At 31.6% G+C, this 13,427-nt stretch overlaps 1 pseudogene; it reads right to left on the bottom strand.

Moving 5' to 3' along the window:
• Positions 1-10,277: 10,277 nt before the first annotated feature.
• Positions 10,278-12,964, bottom strand: LOC120122282 (annotated as a pseudogene).
• Between the last annotated feature and the right edge of the window lie 463 nt (positions 12,965-13,427).

The raw sequence follows: 13,427 nt of genomic DNA, 5'->3' as shown, positions 1-13,427 counted from the left end.
GGCAATATTCAATTGTTGGGCATAATAATTGATCTCCTACATTCATGCTAGGGGCGAATATTATTGGCTTAAATAATCAAACATCCTTTTCATCTGTGCATCCATAGTGAATTTTTTATTAAATAAAATTCAAACTCAAAATTTCCAAATTTCAAAGTAGTGTAATCAACTAGGCACCAATTTCTGGGCGCTATGGGGCGCTATGGGGTGCTAACCTTTCCCCACACGTAACCGACTCCCAAGCTTGATTTCTAGATTTTCGTAGACCAAAAAACTCGATATTTTGGTAAAATAAAATGTTTTATTAAAGTCACTCGATTTTTATGGTGTTCCAATCGCATTTTAAATGGTTGGTGGCGACTCCTCACATTTCAAAAAAATTTCAAAGAAAAATCCTTAAGTCGTACTAGTTTTTCCCACCCAAACGAAAAACAGTGACGACAAACTTATAACTTTAACTATTTTCACTATACTAAATAACATTTCACAATCAAACTTTTTAAAAATTTTATTTATATTCCTTGTCCATTATTTCATATTTAGCTGCTTAATTCATGGGATTTGGGAAACGATCTTATTGGGAATGGAATATCAAATTTTTTAATAGTTAATATAATTTTAGGCTGTGAAGACTATTAACGGATTTGTACACTTTTCCTTTTCTTAATCATGAAAAGTTTAGGTTATAGGAGGTTATCATGTCACATCTTATAAAGGGTTATTAGTGGCATTATAGATCACAAATTAAATGAAATTATTGATGAGACTAATATATTAATCGTATTAATATTTTGGGTAAAATACACAAATGATCCTTCGATTATAGGGCACTGTTTTGTTAAGTTATTTGATAATTAAAAGTTACAAAATAGTCATTTGACTAATCATATGTTCTAAATTCGTCATTTTCTGTTAAACAATTGGTTGCAGTCTAAGTTGGACGTTAACCTATTGACTAAGATATGATAATATTTGATCTTAAAATCTCAAACGACTATATATCGAAAATAGTTCTCGGATCAAATTTTATCAAATCTTAGTCAACAAGTTCACGTCTAACTCAGACGATTGTCAACTTTTTAACATAAAAGGATAAGTTTGGAATATATGAATACTTGAGCGACAATGTTGTTACTTTTAATAGTAGAGGGGCTCAACAAAGCAACACTCTTAGTCAAGGGATCATTTTGTAACTTTTAATAGTCGGGGATTCAACTAAACAATACCCTGTAATCGGGATACTATTTGTGAACTTTTTCCTAATACTTTTTATGTTGTTTAATAATAAATACAACGCTATTAAAAATATTGAGATCTATTAATTGATCTAATGAATAAAGATGTTCACATTATTTCATCTTATGTGTGTTCAAACTCTAATATTTATTTTGAAAATATCATATCTATCTACTTATAAAAAAAGTTAATATAATATTTACAAATAATTTAATTAAATCAAGTTTGATTGAATTTAGAATAGTAACAATTTTCATGATTAAATGTTGTAGTATACTAAAGATTAACAATTTTGATAATTGTTAAATTAGCTTCACTTTTGTTTTGACGATTAAGTACCCAAAATTATTATATAGTAATTGATGAATTTATTTTGATGACATGGGTATTTAATTTATGGGTCATGCTCGTGAATGAGATTGCATACCCTTGATAAAAACTGACAGCTCAGATCAAAAGTTAGTGATGGTGATTATGGTAGCTCAAGCCTCGAGTAGTATACTTCCAACATTGAAGTGTTTTATACTTTTTATAAATGTCATATTTTTCTTGTTAAATACATACATGACACAATGTTTGGGTAATAAATATGAAAGCAACCAAAATGACCCTAATGTCAGCTTTTTTGAATTAACATATGAAAGTTGACTTGAATAACTTTGAGCTGACTTAAGACTATAATTGAACCTTTGAGACATGTTGAGCCTTATTTGGGTAAGAATTTACCTCATTTGGGCCTATAAAAGGGGACATGGGTAAAGTTGGTCCAATAGGTTAGACAGGTGAAAAGATTAGCTGATTAGTTTATATAGAAAATTAATTTAGAATCTACGGCAAATGATATAGTGCAGGATAAAATTGTCATGTCCACATGATGAGTTTGCCCAAATGAATTTTTTATTTAAAGTCAACACGTGTGTATGACGAGTTCCAATAAAATTTAATTTTGTTATTAAATTTTGTCGCATCATAATGAGAAGTTTCAATAAAAAATATATATTTTATTGAAAGAGTTCCAAGTCACTGTAGTAAATACCGTAGTTTCCAAAATAAAAAAATCCAGTACCTATTAACCTAAAAAATTAGTTCACCTAAGATATTGGGCCAAAATTAATGGGAAAATGTAGGGAGACTTAATGTGGAGGGACTGATTGGACCTCATATGTACTCAATTGTTAAATTCTTCTTATTCAAGGACTTCATAAAAAAACTTAATTAACTTTCTTTTTAATTAATCTTATGATAATTATAAGTGGTAATATATATTTTAAAAACTCTTAACCATTTGACAATTAACACTTAAATACCCTATAATCATTATGCTCAAATTCAATACCTCTAAAAATAACAAACATATGTCTAACCATCAAAATCACTCGAATGGTCCAACTTTTCAAAAATTCTTCAAGGTTTTTTAACCAATAACTAAAAGGGATAACAGAGAACAAGACACGAGACAAAAACAAAGGAAGGGTTAAGATTGTCTGTGAGAGGGGTGGTAGGATGGGCCTACGTATCAGCCGTTGATCAAACTTGATGGTTTAACAAACTATGATTAATTGGATGCCGGCCATTTCATAACCACACATAATATACGCCAAGCCTACTCACCGTACCAACACAATCCTTCACCACATAACACAACTTTAATCATTCCCCATCCTTTTATTAATTTAGATTCTTTTAGAAAAATTAATAATTAAAAGTGTTGACGAGTTCGGATGATTTTAAACTTAAATGATTATGTTTTAAATTTAAATAAATAAAATATTTTTTCATCTCACTAAAATTTTTTATTTTATATTTTTATGGTTTTCTAATTTTAATTTTTATTATTTAAAAACTTTTTATTAATAAAGTTTAAAAAATATATATTTAAAAGTTTTCAATTAAATAATTTTTAAATGTATATTTTATAAAATTTAATTATTTAGAATATTTTAATAATTATAATTAAAGTTTAAAAATTCCAATCAGTAAAATTCAATAAATGACAACTTTACTAACACGTTGAAAGTTAATAATAGTTCTATAAAAGTTGTTTTCGATGTAGTTTGGGTTTAGATCATACAATTAAGTAATGTATTTCGGTATAAATTTATGAGAGAGATGTTCTTTCTAGCGTTAGCTATTTATTATTTATAACCATATATTCTATTAAATTTATACTTCAATATACTTTATTCACATATAAAAATATTATTATACAAAATTACAATTTAATTATTTTTAAGATGAACACCACTTTAATTTAATAATAAGATGAAAGGATATTTGATTTACGAAATATAAAATAAAATTATTGAAATATAATATTGATTGATATATTAAAAATGTTATATTACTTTATTTATTTTATTTATTTAAAATTGCGGTATTTGAACGACATAATATAAAATTATCTAAAACTAATGTTTACGTTTAAAGGTTTTAAAATTACTTAACTTTTGAAAAAGTAATTCAGTCCTTGAAAAAAAATTACACTCAAATAAATCCTCAAACCACAAAAATTTCAAAGTGGATCCTTAACCAACATTAACCTTTAAATTTTGTTAGGATATCAAACCTGCTTTGATTACATGTGATAAGTGGAGACGAAGTTGTGCGGCAACGCAAGGAAAACTTAATCACGTCAAGATGCTTAAGAGTCAAGAATGGATACAAACATGTGGTAATTGGAAATGGAGTTGATTTGGAAGCAAAGCGACTAACAACTTGTGCACAACATTGGAGTTGATTTGGAAGCAAAGTGGCCAACAACTTGTGTACAACAATGGCAGAATTCAAGCACGGTAAGTAAGAAGCAAACGTGGCAGTTTGGATAAGGCTGCCATAAAGTCTACTACGACAAACAATTGAAAGATTACAAATGCAAAGGAGTAATTAGTGGCATCTAGATTCTTCAAATTAATTGGTTATGTAGACTATATATGTGTGTTTAGAGCATAGGAATAAAATGTATGCGAGTAAAAGGAAAAACGAGAGAAATAAGGTGAAGAGCTTAGCAAAGCCTTTAGTTTGTGATATTTGTAAAACTAGCCGAAGCTAGTTTCATATTCGTGTCGTGTTCGTGTATCGTATTTTGGTTCGTATTAATATATCGTGTGAATATATAGTTTATTGAGTTTTCACTATTGCTTCCAACAAGTGTTATCTAGAGCTTAGTTCAAATTCACGTAGTGTTGAAAATGACAAATATGATTCAACCGTAAATATCGATATTGACAAAGGCAAACTATGAAAAATGGAGTATTCAAATAAAGGCCTTACTCAGTTCCCAACATTGTTGAGATGTTGTCGAGGAAGGTTATGTCGAACCCAAAAATGTAGGAGCAGAAGCAACTTTGTCAAATGAAGAGAAAATGACATTGAAGGAATCTTGCAAGAAAGACAAGAGGGCGTTCTATTTTATTTTTCAAAGAGCAGATGAATCTACTTTTGAAATAACTCAGATGCAAAGACCGCAAAACAATTGTGGGAGATTTTGTAAAAATCACTCCAATGTGTCGAAAAAGCAAAAAAGGTAAGTTTACAATCGCTTAGAGCTGAATTTGAAATGTTGAAAATGAAAAATAAAGAAAGTGTCGATGATTATGTTAGCCGTGTAAAAGTTGTTGTAAATGAAATGAAAGGAAATGGTGAATTGTTCGATAAAAACAGAGTGAAGGAAAAAATTGTCATCGTTGACGCAAAAATTCGACTATGTGGTTGTCGTAATAGAAGAATAGAAAGATTTTGTCCGAGATATAGATCGATAAGCTTATGGGTTCACTTCAAGCCCACGAGCAGAAGATGAAAAATGAAGATCTGAAAATTTGGAGCAAGCTTTGCAAAGCAAGATGAATGTCAATGAAGGAGAAGCCAATAACACCTACACACGAGGCCGAGGAAACCGTGGTGGTTATCATGGAAAATATAGAGGTAGGCGAGAAATTCCTAGATGTGGTGGTCGATCATATGCCACTAATCAAATGAGTGAAACCTACTAGACATCAGGCTGTGGAGGAGGATTTAGAGGTCGAGGCAGAGGCATATATCAACAATAAAATAAATCTCAGGTACAACGCTATAACGATAATAAATATAATCGCTATAGTTACGAGTGTAGATCAACTCCTAAACAAGAAGAAAGAAATAATGTAGCATCAGCTGAAGAAGAAAAAGTTGAAAAATCTCATGTATTCTTGAATTACAAAGAAAATGAAGAATTCAAAGAAAATATTTGGTATCTAGATAATTGTGCCAGTAATCATATGTGTGGCCGAAAGGAGTTGTTCGTAAAGTTAGATGAAACGATCCACATTCGAGTAACTTTAGGAGATGAATCACAAATAGATGTCAAAGGCAAAGGCGAAGTCATGATTACAGAAAAGAATGATGAAAATAAATACATCTCAAATGTGTATTATGTATCGGCTTTAAGAAGCAACATCATCAGCCTTTGTCAACTCCTAGAAAAATGATACGAAGTCGAGATGAAAAATTGCTCACTTTCCATAAAAAATAAAGATCAAGAATTAATTGTAAAAGTCAATATGACTCGAAATCATCTTTTTACCATTGACATCGATTCGAGAGAAGTTAAGTGCATGAAGATGGAAATAACAAATGATTCATGGTTGTGGCATCTACGATACAAACATCTTGGTCTCTCGGGCTTGGAGTTGTTATCGAACGAAATTATGGTGAAAGGACTATCAGATATCAACCCTCCAAATCAATTATATGAGGCTTGCATTAAAGGAAAGCAACACAAACCAAAGCTTCAAAGTTGACAGATCTTAGCAAGCCCGAAGGCCGTTGGAGATTGTGTACACAAATATAGCGGCCGATCTTTTTGACATATCATCACTTGGTGAAAATATGTTCTACCTAACTTTTATTGATGAGTTTAGCAAAAAAAAATAGTAGGGTTTATGTTTTGAAATAAAAATTAGAAGCTGGAGACATTTAAATAATTCAAAACAATGATAGAAAAACAAAATGATCAATATTTGAAGATACTTAGTTCAAATAGAGGAGGTGAGTATACCTTAAATTTATTTGAAGACTTCTGTAAAGAGCATGGCATTATCCATCAGTTGACAGTAAGTTACACGCCTCAACAAAATGGAGTTACACAAAAAGAATCGCACAATCATTGACATGGCAAAAAGTACGATAAAAGGGAAGCATTTACCGAGAAATTTCCTAACTGAAGTTGTTTGTTATGTAATTTACCTATTAAATCGATGCCCAACCAAAAGTGTGAAGTATAAGACGTCAAATGAAGCATGGAGTGGTCAAAAACCAAAAGTTAGACTCCTCAAGATTTTGGGTGCATTGCATACACCTATGTTCTATTATATAATTCTCTTACTAAGAAGGAAATAATTTCAAGAGATGTTGAATTCGATGAAACAAAATATTGAAGATGAAGCAAAGAAGAAAAGAAAGTTTAAGGATTATTTTTTAATAAAGATAATGATGATCTTATAAATCAATATGAACAAGACGATGATCAAGATCCTTAACAAAATTCAATTACATCACTATCAATAAGCATCAACAATAGTAGTAGCAACATAATAGAAAATCCTAAAGTACCTTCCCTGAAATTCGAAAATCTACAAGGGAGAGAAGAATATTAGAAAGGCACAATGATTATGAATTAAAAAATATTTCATTTTTCTGTTTAATTGTAAACGATGATCCAATAACATATGAAGAAGCGGTTGAAGATGACAAATGGAAGAATGTAATGGATGGAGAAGTTGCATCAATAGAGAAACAAATGATACGTGGGAGCTAACAAGACGACAAGAAGGTCACAACCCAATTAAAGTCAAATGAATGTATAAGATAAAGACCAACAAATAAGGAAAAGTTGAAAAATTCAAAGCAAAACTAGTTGCCAAAGGCTACAAACAAAGACAAATGCTAGACTACGATAAAGTATTTGCTCCAATAGCAAGAATTGAGATCATCATACTTCTCATAGAAATAGCAGCACAAAAAATGAAAGATTTATCAAATGGATGTGAAGTCAACATTTTTAAACGACTACCTAGAAAAAGAACTTTATATCGAGCAACCACTTGGTTACATTAAAAAAGGGCATGAAGATAAAATTTACCAATTAAAGAAAGCTTTGTATGGATTAAAACAAACTCCAAGAGCGTGGAACACGAGAATAGATGAATACTTTTAGAAAAATGGGTTCATGAAAAGTCCATAAGAATATGCCTTATATATGAAGAAAAATGAAGACAATAATATCATGATCGTGTGCTATATATATACGACAAGATTTTCACTGGAAACAATCCAAGTATGTTTAATGACTTCAAGAAAGCTATGACTAAAGAATTTGAAACGACATATATTGGTGAAATGTTATACTTCCTTGGAGTCGAAGTCAAACAAATGCAAAATGGAATATTTATTTCACAAAAGAATTACACAGAGCAAATTTTAAGCAAATTCAGAATGGAAGATTACAAGCTGATATCCACTCCACCAGAACCATGCATGAAATTAAGTGTTGATTCAACATGAGAGTCCGTGAATCCGACGTTACTTAAAAGTATCATTGGAAATCTAAGGTATCTGACTATCACGCGACCATACATAACATACGAAGTAAGATTGGTGAGTAGATTCATGGAGAATCCGAAACAAGATCATTGCATTGCAACAAAAAGAATTTTAAGATACGTTAAAGGTACGGTCGGTCATGGTCTATTCTACACACATTTAGAAAATTTAAAGTTGGTTGGTTATTCTGACATTAAGGGAAAGACTTAGATTATAAAAAAAAGTACTTCTTACTATTTATTTCATATCGACTCTGTAGTATTTTCATAGTCTTCAAAGAAGCAACAAACAATAGCTCTTTCGATATGTGAAGCAGAATATATAGCCACAACAACATACATTTGTCAAACAATGTGGTTGAAAAATATTTTGAATGAGTTAAACTTGATACAAGAAGAATCAACTACAATTTATGTTGACAACAAGTCTACAATTTATCTTGTTAAGAATCTCGTCTCCCATAGTCGAAGACTCGAAGCAAGCACATTGATCAAAAGTATCACTTTATACGAGAGCAAACGAAGAACAAAATTGTGAAATTAGTCTACTGCAGAACTAAAAAATCAATTACCAGATACTTTTACGAATCCATTGAAAGTAGACATTCTAAAGGAATGAAAATCAGGTTTGAGGGGAGTGTTAGGATATCAAACCTACTTTCATTACATGTGGCAAGTGAAGATGAAGTTGTGTGGCAACATAAGGAAAACTTAATCACGTCAAAATGCTTAACAATTAAGAGTCAATAAAGGATACAAACATGCGGCAATTCAAAATGGAGTTGATTTGACGATAAAGTGGCCAACAACTTCTGTAAAGCAACAGTAAAATTCAAGCACGACAAGTAATAAGTAAACGTGGCAGTTTGGATAAGGCAACCATGAAGTCTACTACGGCAAACAATTGAAAGTGGCAAATGCAAAGGAGTAATTAGTGGCAACTAGAGTCTTCAAATTAGTCGATTATATAGCTTATATATATGTGTGTGTTTAGAGCTTAGGAATAAAATGTATGTGACTGAAAAGAAAAACGAGAGAAATAGGGCAAAGAGCTTAGCAATGCCTTTAGTTGTGATAGTTGTAAAATAAACGAAGCTAGCGTCGAATTCGGGTTGTTGTATTGTATTCTGCTTGTATCATTAATATCGTACAAATTATAAAATATAGTGTTCACTAACACTTCCAACAAATTTAACGGATTTTTTCTCTATTTTTTTCATGCGTTGCAACATAATGATGCCATAAGTTATTTCCAAAACTTTTTATTTCAGTTTTAACATTTTAAAGAAAAATCGAAAAGGTCTTGATTTTTAAATATATATATATATATAAACAATATTTCTTTTAAAATTCCAAACATTTATTTAAAAATTAAAACTATTAAACATAAATAAAATTGATTTTTTAAAATATAAAAAATTTATATATATATATATATATTAAACGTTCACAAAACGTGACATCATTTTATTAACGGGTTGGCTCAAGTGGTAAGCAACTTGATATCGTTTAAGTAACGTCTCAAGTTCAAGTCATTGTGTATGCAGAAAGTCCTGTTGGGAGACTCACCCATCAAAATCAAATGTGCGACCGAGATCGATCAAAATTAATCAAAGCGAAACTTTGGAACTGGAGGGGGGAAAATGCCACATCATTTTTTAAAAATAAATTTTGTCCATTTCTTATGAAATTTTAAACTATATTAAAACAATTGACCATATGTAAATTTAGGTCACTCAAATATATGTTTGGCAACAAATATTTTTCTAAAATTACAAACAAATCATTTAATTAAAATATTATTATAAATACCAACCATTAAAATATTGTTATAAATTTATCATTTCATTTTTTAAAAAGTTATAAACATATCACTTAATTATGAAGTTATTCAATTTTTGTTTTAATTCAGTGGACTCACTCAATTTGATAATATGACAAAAAAGAAGATAGTTGATAAAAATTTTAAATATGAGAGATTAAATTTGTTAAATTACTCTGAATTGAGATAAATTGATAGAATTATAAGTTCTAAGGATTAAAATATTATCATGCCTAAACATTAGACGCATGCTTTATTTTAATGATAAAATGATCTATTTGTAGTAATATTTTAATTGAATGATATGTTAGTAACTTTGTTAAAAATTTACTTATTTATTATTAAAGATTTGTTTGTCAATTCCTTTTTTTCTGAACAATTTGAAGTAATTATAAGTAAGTATATGTTCATAACTTTTTTAATTTATTGACAATGTATACATTCTCGAATGTCACTGCACGAATTTAGAACCTCTAGACAAATTAACATTCCCTTTTACCACTTGATATATTTTCTGTTTAATTATATATGTTTTCAATTTCTAAAATACTGAATTACATTTGTGTTTTATTCAGATGTAAATCAAATGTTAAGTACTTATTTGCGTACAAGTTAAAACGTTTATTTATATAAATTGGCTACAATTCAAGGGCTTAAGTCCACATTATCTACAATACTTTCTTGAATCCGAACTCAAGGATTTAAAGATATCGGAATAACTTTTCATCCTTTGTATTATTACGGTTACAGATATAACGGATGTCATACTAATAAATTTGACCGTACTGAGTAGTCAATGGACAATGAGGAACAGAGCTGAACCACGGGTTGCGGCAGTGAGCTATGGAACAACCCTTGATGATCATGTCCAGGTACAGACAAACCCATTCTTATCAGCAGTGGCTAATGGCTTTCCCAGTCCACCCCATGTACAACACAGGACAGGAGCAGTGTGCTCCTTCAGAGTGCTTACTATGTCGGTTTTGGAAATTGATCAAATGTAGATGGACCTATCGGCAGAGCCTGCTGCGATATAATTATCATCCGGACTAATACACAAGCGACTCCAGTTTGATGCCACTCTGCTTCCGGTTTCTCTGAATGTACCACAAACTTCCAATGATCTGATGTCGGATAAATTGTGTGCATTATCTCTGCTACTAGTCAATACTGCATTTCCGTTTCGGGACAGAGAGAGAGAGATGTAATAGCAAGTGAATGTGCGGCGACTTCACTAAGCAACTTTCCTGTCTGGATATCTCACAAGCAAAGGTTCCCGTCGACATGACCTGAGCATATAGTCAGTCCGTCAGTGCTGAAGCGAAGAGCGTTGCAGTTGCTGTGAGACATTATTGTGTTAGTGCAGTAACCTTTTTGCAAATCCCATACTTTTATAGTACGATCATAAGCTGCACTCACAACATGAGGACTTGAAACTTTGCTCACATCTACAGCACACGCTTCATCTGTGTGGCCGGTGAGAGTATGAAGGACACGTCCCGAGTTGACATCCCACACAAACAAGTTGTTTGAACTACTTGCAGCTATTATGGATCTATTGTCATGTGTAATTGCAAGATCAAGGACGGAACCAAGGCAGCCGAAAAGACTATGACTTAATGATCCAGTGCTAGAATCCCACATTTTGATTGATCGGTCCTGTCCTCCACTGATCATTCTGCTGGAATTATTCTCGAAAATTATAGAAGCACCACCACCTTAGTGAGCATTGATCCTTTTTTTGCACACAGAAGGAACAGTTGATTCCGAAAAGAACTCAGCACCTGCTTCGCTTATACGAACAATACCATCTCCTTGCTCTCGTGCAAGTTTTCCAAACCACTAACCTTGAGCTGCTCAATCATATCTTCATACAGCGCATTTGCCTAATTTAATTAGAGAACTTAAGTAGCCACTAATACTATGATAATCTAAAGCAGGCATATGGATAAGTAAATTACTCTTTCAAAATGAAGGGACTATTGCCTTATATCATTCTAAGTAACAGTATACCTCATTTAGTCTTCTCTTAACCGTGACAAAGAAGGAATGTAAACCTAGAAGAAGTTGAAATGCTGTACCTCGTTAAGCCTTTCTGCATCCTGCATCTTTTGAAGCATCCATCGATCGACTAACTTCCTATTTTTGGCCTCAGCGTTTGTAGCTCTAATAGTCAGTTGTTCTAGTTGAGCTTTGAGTTCTTCACTTTCTCTCAACACTAACTCCAAAGCTCTGACCTTTTCTTCTAAATCCAATTTTAACTGAGAGCATTCATCCCGGCCGTAATAAACAATCAATTAGTAATTCATTTCAAATTAACTTCAAATCTAGAAAAAACACATCTTCCTTGCTGGCCAAACCATAAAAAAGAGCACAATCAAACTTCGTTTGTGTCAGCTCCTCCTCCATTTCAGCCATTGCTGTTTCTTTCTCTTGTAGAGAAGCCTTTAAAGCTCTGGATTCAGCTACTTCCACCACAAGCTGCTCAGACAATCTTGACTGACCTTTGTAACATTGTTGAAGTTCCATTTCCAAATTTTCAGCTCTCACTTTCCATTCCGAGCTCTACAACAAAATTCACCAATCACACAATACTGTTTAGCGGCTATCTTTTTCTAATGAAAACCTAAATATTCCTTCAATACCTAATTCCAAATCGACATGTTTTTTTATAACTACCAATCAATACATTGACAACTGACAATGATCAAAAAGAGAAAGAAAACCTGGAAAATGATTGGCCGGGAAAGAGAAATAAAAGCAGGAGCGTGAGCTCCTTCTTCGACTAAATGTCTTTTCTTAAACGCTTTCAACGCCTGCTTTATAGCTAGCCCTGCTACCTCCTCTTGCGAGCTGGAAAAAAAATGTCGAACAGATTAGCTTCGAACGTCAGTAAATCGAAGTTAAACTTCAATAAAATAATGAAAGAAAGAAAACAGAGTTCAACTAGACTGAATCGAATTCGAAACGTTTTCACATCCCAGAAGAACAAAAAGTTTCCAGTCTCTTCAGTCCAATTTATTTGACTTACATAATAAGATTAGATGGGAGCAGAGTTTTATAAGAATTGAATCGGAATAGTTGTTTGAGCAAGAGGTTGAAGGGGAGGGGAGAAAGTGAGAGTTAATGAATGAGATCGATGATGATCCGATGGTATTTTCCTGGAAAATAAATGTTTTACCGGTAAGCTTTCAGAGTCCCGCACACGTCAACAATCCATCCACGATTTCAAATCCGTCCTCGTGAAGCTTTGGACAACAAACCGGTTTGGTGAAAATGAAAAATGGACCGGAACCTGGGTTTCACGAACAATTATTCGAGCCTGGCCCATCTGTTAATTTTATAATCTTTATTTATTTTTATATATATCTATGTTATATTTAAAAGTCTGGTCCAATCTAATAAGTATACATTTACCTTGGTAGTTAAAAAGATATTATTTCTCTAAAAGTTTCAACTTCGAGAAGTTACGAGATATGTATATATTTATTATCAATTAACTAAAAAAAATTCTAAACGTATATTACTCTTCTAATCATATTAGACTAATAAAAATAATCTGATCAAGTCTAATTATAAATTTAAACAAGAAACTAATAGATTTAAGTACAAAAATATATTTTATTTAGTATAATTTTTATAAATAATTTTTTATATAAAATATCTTCTTTCACTCATAATATAAATATAATAAAATTTACTAATGGGAGTTGATTCAAATGATAGGCAACTTGATATCGCTTAAGCAATTTCTTAAGTTCGAGTCCTTGTGTATGCAGAAAATCTATGTTGGG

Source organism: Hibiscus syriacus, unplaced genomic scaffold (genome assembly GCF_006381635.1).
Source record: "Hibiscus syriacus cultivar Baekdansim isolate YM2019G1 unplaced genomic scaffold, ASM638163v2 tig00110384_pilon, whole genome shotgun sequence".
Classification (NCBI taxonomy): domain Eukaryota; kingdom Viridiplantae; phylum Streptophyta; class Magnoliopsida; order Malvales; family Malvaceae; genus Hibiscus; species Hibiscus syriacus.
This window is presented reverse-complemented; position numbering and strand designations above follow the sequence as displayed.